General features: G+C 44.1%; 1 long non-coding RNA gene across 1 annotated transcript; it reads right to left on the reverse strand.

The window, feature by feature from the left end:
* Positions 1-639: 639 nt before the first annotated feature.
* LOC147653185 (uncharacterized) lies at positions 640-7,012 on the reverse strand. Its single transcript, XR_015287113.1, has 3 exons — positions 6,899-7,012; positions 876-991; positions 640-750 (listed from the first exon to the last, which is right to left on the reverse strand). It is a non-coding gene; the product is annotated as an uncharacterized LOC147653185 (long non-coding RNA).
* Positions 7,013-8,649: the final 1,637 nt, after the last annotated feature.

An 8,649-nucleotide genomic window follows, 5' to 3' on the forward strand; every position in this document is an offset into this window, starting at 1 on the left:
GGAATTTATCTAGATGGAGTCCAGTCAAAATGGGTTTACAGATTTTTGTAGTTGTTGTGTTTTTGTTGTTACCCTGTGTTTTAAATTGTCTGTTAAGGGTTTTCCAGAAATCTTTAATGAAGGTCTTTGCAATTCAAAGAATAGGGGCAGATATGGGAACTGACTTACCTGGGATAGATCATACCCTGGACAGGGTTGCTGGCATGGAGGGAATAAACCTAAGGTCCTGGGATGTGGGGTGCAGGGGGAATGCTAATGGAGTCATCCCAGAATAGGCAAGACCTTAGACTTATAAGGTAAAAAATCCCTGTCTGTGTTCGTGATTGGTTACTCCCCCCCAGGTAACCCTAGGTATTGTGAAGCTCACCACGCCCCCGGGTCTTTGGAAGCATCCCCTCAGACCATGCGGTCTCTGAACACAAAAAGCTATCTTTGGGCACTCCATCGTACCCATGCCAATTTATTCTGCCATGCTCAACTTGGCAGAACTGGGAAAGAGGTCTCGGAACCACACTGCGACACAAAAAGCTAAAGATCACAGGCTGAGATAAGAACAATTTACTAGAAACAGCAATCAAATAAGAAAATTAACAATAGCAACAAGACACTAATTACATGTGTAAAGATAGGCAAACTATTTACATGTGATTGCTCACCACACAATTTAGTGTTCCCACTAAAACACCGCAGACCACAAATTGCTCACTCGCTTCCTTTCTTGTTCCCTCTGCAGCAGGATGGAGAGGAGAACTGGAGACACAAAAAGTTGAGATAAGAACAATTTACTAGAAAAAGCAAAGAAATAGAAAAACAGTAACAACAATGCTAATAGCAGAGTGTGCAGATCGGTGCACAGTTAACACGTGACTGCTCACCTCATGGAATCCAGGGTGAATGTGATGTGACCATGCACCACTGAAGAAATGGCACCACCTTATGTCCATGGTGTGAGGTGGCATCAAATAATTGCAGGACTATGCCTTCCTGGCTGCTGCAAAAATTAACCCTAAGATAAGCAGGATAAATTAAATACCACTGCATCTCCAGGTGAGGTGTCAAGCAAAGGGAAGAGCTGGCCCTGTTTACAAAACTCTGCATATATATATATTCCCTCAGCTAGAAAACAGTGGGATTTGACAGAAAAAATAAACACAGCCGTGGCCTGTTTGAAAGGGAGAAACCTCACAAACACATATGCCTGATGTTTTTGGGTCACGGATGAGTTTTGTAGCTTTCAGCATAAACTCTGCATTGCTTTAATTGAATGGTGTCCAGTCCAAGCTGGCTCTGTGAGCAAAACACAGCTGGGCTGACTCCACTGCTACATGTGCAGGTGTATGGCAAAGCAGGGGCTTTTCTAAAACACATGGATTAGTGAGCGTCTTTTCCAGCACATTGTCTTCAAATCCTTTAGTGACTTCCACTGAGATAGATGGCAAACTCTGCAGCAGCTTATTTTTTATTAAAGAAAAATAGTTACATATTTATAATAATCAAATAGGAAGTTATGATTATGCATGCTGGCATATTTTATTTGCAATGCCACTTATTTATTGTTTGCACCATCAGTGCATTGTGCTGCATATCTTCAGAGGATGTGCCAATGCCCTGCTAAAGTCACTTGCAGGGAGAGGTGGCAATTCCTTTGCTATGGGTGATGGGTGCTGGGGCTTTGGGGAGTCTGGGTGATGGGATGGAGGGTACTAAGACATCACAGCTATTTATTTTTTCAAATTACATTTGCTGCAATTTCTATTATATGTCTTTTCCAGTTACTGTCCAGCTGTCAGGTTACTCTGAACCAAAACTTGGGGCTGCCTTCATTGGGTGCAGGGATCCTGGGCTCGCCCTGGAAGTTTGTGGGAAAGCTGGGACTGTCAGCAAGCACTTTGACACAGTGGCAGCTACAGAGTTACTTGTTGCAGGTGTAATTTTAAGGACATGATATACCATTGCCTCTTTCCACACAATGGTGGGTTTCAGTTGGCAATTGACAACTCCTCCAGCACTCACAAATATGCCGTGAGCCCAACCTTGCTTCCAATTTCAAATTTTAAATCTCAGACAAGTGCAATGTGAGCCCTCTGTTTTCAGTACTAGGTGAATAATGTTTCTGCTGGGTAGTCATTCAGCCTTGTTTGTGAATGACCTTTGTTGATCTTCCTGCCACCATTTTGCTATCCACATCTCTGTTCTCTCAGGTGCAGCACTTTATCCACACAAATTCAGGTTTCCTGCACTAGATGTCCCTGTCTTTACAGAGAATTTAATAAGTTGACAGAACAGATGATTAAACTGGGGGAGAAGGAGGAATTTATTTGGAGAGGGTGTCTAAGGGATTGAAAATAATAGTTTCAATTATGTCCAAAATAAGGTTTCTCTTAAGTTTGCGAGAGGAATTCAGTGCTGCCTGAGAAAATGAGGTCCCTGAGAGCCTTTTCCAAGAAAGGCACAGGTGTCTAGCAGCCATCTCTTCATCTGTCACTGCCTCTGCAAAGTGCAGGTGGTGGGATTGACTCTGTTTTCATCTTTCACTTGGGCCACAGACCAAAAACAAGAATAAAAAAAAGTCCACTGATTGACATGAGGGAACAATTTTCACCTAGTTTCTGGAGTTTCTTACAAAATAAATCTCTGGGTTGAGGAAAATTTTAATTAACCCTTTAATTAAACAGACAGGATGAATAGACTACGAAGCAATTTAGTGCATGTGATGGGCAGTATTTGCTGGTTACCTTAACCTTTGTGTCTGTGTTGTCTTAGCTGGAAAGAAAGAAATATTTCATGTGTGACATCATGCATCCTCCTTTTCCTCCTTTTTTTTTAATCAATTCAAAGGATACTTCAGCCATCTAGTTGTGGTACGTATGAATAGTGCTTTAGGCAGCATGATAGCAAAGCAAATCTGGATTTTGCTACTTATTATTTACATTCTGGTGTGAGTTTATCTTCACAGATGTCCTTGAAATTACAGAATTTGTTTCCTTAAAGATTTTACCTTGGGAGACATTATGGACAGCTGGGCTTTGTAAAACTGGGAGTATTGTTTCCTTTGGGTTTGGCAGATAATGGAGCTGCCAGATCTGCATGGTCTTATCAGGTCTCAGAGGGTATTGCATCTCCCCTTGTCCGAGATGGTGACTGAGCTGTGGGCCCCTTCCTGCTTTGGGACCCCAAGTTAACTCCTTGTGAACTAGCGGTCATTTTACCCTGGTCTTAAACCATTGGTCCTTCTCCCAGTTCTCCCCTTCCCTATAAAAATCCCATCTTTTGCCCAGTTCAGGGGATGTGGCCGTCACTGGCCCCCTTTGCAGAAGCCTGCTATTAAAGGACTCTGTGGAATGCTACACAGCCCCCTATCTCTCATCCATGTGTCAGCTGGGGTAACCCAGGAGTTGAGCTGATCACTACAGAGTTGAATTCACATCTTAAAGAGCTAATTACTTGAAGCCTCAGGCTGAGCTTATATGGGTTACCCCCGTCTGGAAACTGCCTGAGAGCCCTGGACAGCTTTTCCTCGCAGGACCCTTTTCCAGGAAGTCTGTAGCAGCTGGAGGTCAGACAGACCCCCAAACCAACCAGCAACAAGAGGCACTCCGAATGACCTGAGTTGGGCCCTTCCAAGCAGTGGTGTCCTAGGAGAGAACAGTGTCCTTCCGGACTGAATCGCCATCACAATCGTCACTCCTCTAAGTACACCCCCTGAGTTTTAGCAGAGGCTATCTGAGGAGACAGTTCCAAGACCCTCAAATTCACCACCTGGGAGAAGAAGCCCTGAGGATTGCAAAAGAGGCCTGACCACCAGGCCAGAAGTCTTTTATTTTGACCCGACCAGCTGAGATTTGTAAGTTAAAATATCCAGCCTTTTTCTGCACACTTTCTTGTTTCCTTTGAGTCTTTTTGGGATTTTTTTCTCTTTTTTTTTTTTTTTTTCTGCTGTGCTGGGACCTGCACTACCAGTGTGGGTTTAAAGCTAGGAAAGTCTCAGCTATTCCATACTGAGAGAGGCCTATATTCCCAAGTTCTAAATACCCTTTCTGCTGGTAACTTCAAACTCTCTAAAGGAAATCTAAAAGAAGTCTGAAATAGTTTATCCACTGGATTTCTAAGCATTTTTCTGACTTTAATGGGGACTTTATCTGTCTCAACTCTTTTTGGTACAGAATAGGGACCAAATTTTATGACTTTCAAGCTAACGGAGATTTTTCAGTAACTCACTTTATTTCTTTATTCCATACTCTTGCGAAGTTAGTAGAAAAAAATTCTCAGTTTAAAATCTCCCGCTCTAACTCCCCTTGTTCCTCTCTATCTCTTCCCTTCTATACAGTTGCAAATGACCCTGACTTTGCCTCAGAGCTAAAACCTGCAAAACCAATTTTTCTACCTGAAGCCCTACTACCCTCTGTCTCCCCGGTTCCTCCAGAGCCTGCCCCCACTCTTGCCCTTTCCGCTGGGGCGGCGAGTGTGAAATCTGCCCTGCCCCTACCCCGCCTCCCGCTGCAGCCCCAGCTGCACCGCTCCCTTCCCCGGGGACAGAGAAAACAACACCCGTCCCCGCCTCTACCCCACCCCCACTACTCCCCTTTGGGATGGGAAGCACAGAGCCCATTCCCCAATGCTCCACCACGTTCAGCCCCTATCCCTACCCCGCGCTGCTGCATGGGGCACCCATGTCTGTTGCTCCCCACCTTCCGGAGCCTCCCCCAGCAGCAGCCTCCCTGCCACTCCCGGCTGCTTCACAACAGTTGTCGTGGGGTAGGACACCTGCCACCCCCGTGGCTCCCACAGCTCCGCCGCCGGCCCCTGGCTCCCCCATGGCTCCCCCTCCCCGCCCGCCCCCCTCTCCGTGGCTTTCTCCCCCGCCCCGCGGTTCCTGCTGTCACAGCCCCAGCTCCTGCCACCACAGCGCTGAAAAACCTGGACATTGCACTGCTAAGACCTGTGCCTGTCGCAGAGCCAACAGCACTGGGACCACTGCCCCATCACAACCTTCCTGCAGTCGGGCTGCATGCACCCAGTCCCCTGCTGCTCACTCCAGGTACCCTTTGTGCACTCGAGACACCGCACAGCACATGCATGCCCTGCATTCTCTTCTGAGAAAGACAGTGGCAGCACAACTAATTCTAATTCAGATGAGGTTGATTTTTGGGCACTAAATCAGATTCAAACCACCCAGGCAGAGGAATGGGAATTAACTCAAAAGGTTTCAGCCTTCCCAGTAACTTATAAAAAAGGGAGGAGGGGTATGGCCGCAAACAAAACGGTGTGGCAGCCTGTTACAAAAAAAGAGCTCATAAATCTTCATGAGGTAGCAAAAGAACACGGGTAGGGAGCACATCGTTTTGGAAATTACTTAGAGGCCATCCTCTCCATGCATACCTTAGTATCACACAATGTCAAAAATATTGCTCAATGCCTTCTTTCCCCTGCTATATATATGCTATGGGAAAGGCATTGGAAAAAAACATCTGACAATTTTTCTAAAGATGCAAACAAGCAAAAATTCACTGTCAAACAACTAGCCAGAGAAGATGCTCTACAAAAGCCCTCAGACCAAGCCAAAGATGATACACTGCAACCTGAAGATACACTACAAGACAAATCTATTGCAAAAAATTTTCATTACTCCTTACACCAGATAATTCTACTCCTGTTGAGATGAAAAACGAGGGATGGGACCACCATGTTATTTGAGATGATTTATTACTCAAGTAAGTCAGATAAACTTATCAGTCTTGAAGGTGGGAGTTTTAGAGAAGAGCAACAAGTCAGCCATAGCTCAAGGTAGTCAGGGGTTTCTTCTTCACACAGCAATATATAACATTTTGGTTCAATACACAGTTCACATGAAACTTTTTTCTATTAACCTTTGCTTAATTCTGCTGCCCTGCGTCTATCTCTTAGCTAATAAGCTGACAGGTCACATACTCATACACACATCTCTATTACGGCTTTCAGATCCTTAGCCTACCCTATAAGTCACATTATTTCAGCTCAAACCTCAAACTATTCTACTTAATGTTATTTCTTACTTACTCAAGCATATCCTTACTTATAACTGCAGGGACATAAGTTTATAATTTTTCTACCTAATGTTTGTGTAAGTTATCATTACATAAACCCAGTCCTCTTTCCAGGGCTGGAGATTGAACCATTCAACATCTGTAGAATTTTCAATTTTTCCATTTCCCATATCTCCCCTCTCTCTCTGCACTAAAAAAAACCTACCTTAATAGATTTGTTAGTCATCCCTTGCATACACTGAAGCAAACTAGGCACCAGTGTTAACATTGCTATTAAAATTACTGAAATGTATAATCCAGTTTTAAGACACTTTTTAATCCATGGTATTGCACCCCATCCATTAAACAAACCATCCAGCAGGTTCCATCATCCACTCTGATTTTTGATACTCCATCCTTGATCTGTTGTATACTTTTCTATATACACTTTTGGAAAGACTTGATAAATTCATGCAGGAACAACAGCCTTTTTCCAGGGGAAAGAAAACTCACCCCCCTAGGGTCCCTGATGTCAGTTTATCAGAGGTGTCTGGCACTACACGGGCAACCCTAGTTCTAGATGGTGATGGCTTGGGTCCGGGAAAAATCCTGCTCCATTTGTAATTTTTGGAGACAGAAGCACACTCGCAGCCTCAGGCTGGACACGGACAGTAGTTCTTTTCCAATATTAAACAAAACCCACCCCCCCCACAGTCCTGATGTCAGTTTTTCAGAGGCGTTTGGCACTTTAAGGGCCGCCCTTGTTCTAGCTGGGAACAGTTTGCGTGAAAGAGAAATCCTGTGAGGCTCATAATTTTCAGAGGCCGAAAACTGCTCACAGCCACCAGGCACCTAAATACAAACAGTGTCCCTTTTTCAGGGGAAAGAAAACTCACTTGCTCAGCTTCCTGATGCTTGTTAGCAGCATTTAGCACTCCAAGAGCAGCCTGAGTTCTAGGTGGGACAGCTTGCATCAGGAAGGAATCCTGCTCCTTTCATAGTTTCTGGAAGCAGAGGCATGCTCACAGCCACAAGCCCCTGTATACAAAACGTGGCACTTTTCCAGAGGAAACAAAACTCACTCCCCCAGGTTCCTGATGTCAGTTTGTCAGAGACATTTGGCAATCCAAGGACAGCCCAAGTTCTATCTGAGGACTGCTTGTGGCTGCATAAATTTTGGAGGTAAAAAAACAGCGGCAAGCAAGCCTTTGCCTTGGAATATTAAAAAGGGAGAAAGATTCCCCTCAAACCCAAACCCTCCCCACCTAGAACTCGGGTTGCCCTTGGAGTACCAAATGCTTCTGACAAACTGACATCGTGAACCTGAGATGGTGTGTTGCTAAAGGACACAAAATAATTCACAGGGACACCTTTCAGTTTTAGAACAGGAGAAGAGAAGCTTTATTCTCTGACTCCAGTATTTATGGATTCTTGGCAATGACCAGGGATTGGATAATTAAGTTACCACCTTCTCAAGCACACTGGTCATGCAAAATGTCCATCAAAAGGCACTTCATAAAAGGAATGTGATAAACAACTTATGTTTATAAAATTTTCATAAGAAAGTTACTAAAACTATAAAAACATTATCAGACGGCTTTAGTTTTCAAAATAACAGCGGTGTGTTTTCTTTCCCCAGGAAAAGGGAGCTGTTCGTGTCCAGGGGCACATGGCTGTGAGTGGGCTTATGCATCCAAAAACTATGAATGGAGCAGGATTCCTCCCTGACCCAAACAATCCTCACCTAAAACACAGGCTTCCCTTGGAGTGTTAAACGCCTCCAACACACTAATATGAAGCTGAGGCAGTGTGTTTTCTTTTCCCTGGAAATGGGCTGCCATTCGTGTCCAGAGGTCCATTGTCACAATCGGGTTTCTGCCTCTGAAAATTATGAACACTTCCAGAACACTTTTTGTGATAGATTTGAAATACTTGGATGACATGTGTCTGTGATCTCTATTAATGTTCTGCAGGATGAGGGCACCTGTTTTCAGCAGCTGGAGCAGCCCGGAATAGAGGTGAGTTGACAGAAGCTTCACAGTGACAGGGTTTAAACCAGGCTGAGGAACAGAGTGCAGTTCCAAGGCCAGGAACTAGTTCTCCAGTGTAGGATGCCTGAAAATCGAGGTAAATGCATCCTCCAGTGTCTGTAAATAATAGAGGTAACAGTATCACTGAAGCGATAGTCATAGTGCACGGTCAAAAATAAACCCATTTATCTGCCTATTTTCCACAATTTGTCAATTACAATTATTGAACATGAACTTGTCTATTAGCTGGCCAGAAGATAAAAAATATTAATGACTTACAAGCACATCAATACCATTCTCCCAACATTTATCCTGTGGGATTTATGCTGGACATTTATGCTGGACATTTTAGACATGTCTAAACTCATCTCCAGAGGAAAACTGAATATTCTGGGGATCATCAACACATTCTGATCTCCACAAAGTCACAGAACAGATGAAAGAGGGGGAAAATTCACTCTTCAGGTATTTCATTTTCACAAGGTTTTACACAGGGCTGAGGGAATACATTTATTTCTGCAAAGGTGATCCCTTTCTGGACCTCTCCTGACTGTGTTCCAGCTCAGGGGATGAGACTCTGAATAATGCAGTTAAATCACATCTCCAGACAGTAATTT

The sequence above is a fragment of the Cyanistes caeruleus genome, chromosome 5 (genome assembly GCF_971803275.1).
Source record: "Cyanistes caeruleus chromosome 5, bCyaCae1.hap1.1, whole genome shotgun sequence".
In the NCBI taxonomy this organism is placed as follows: domain Eukaryota; kingdom Metazoa; phylum Chordata; class Aves; order Passeriformes; family Paridae; genus Cyanistes; species Cyanistes caeruleus.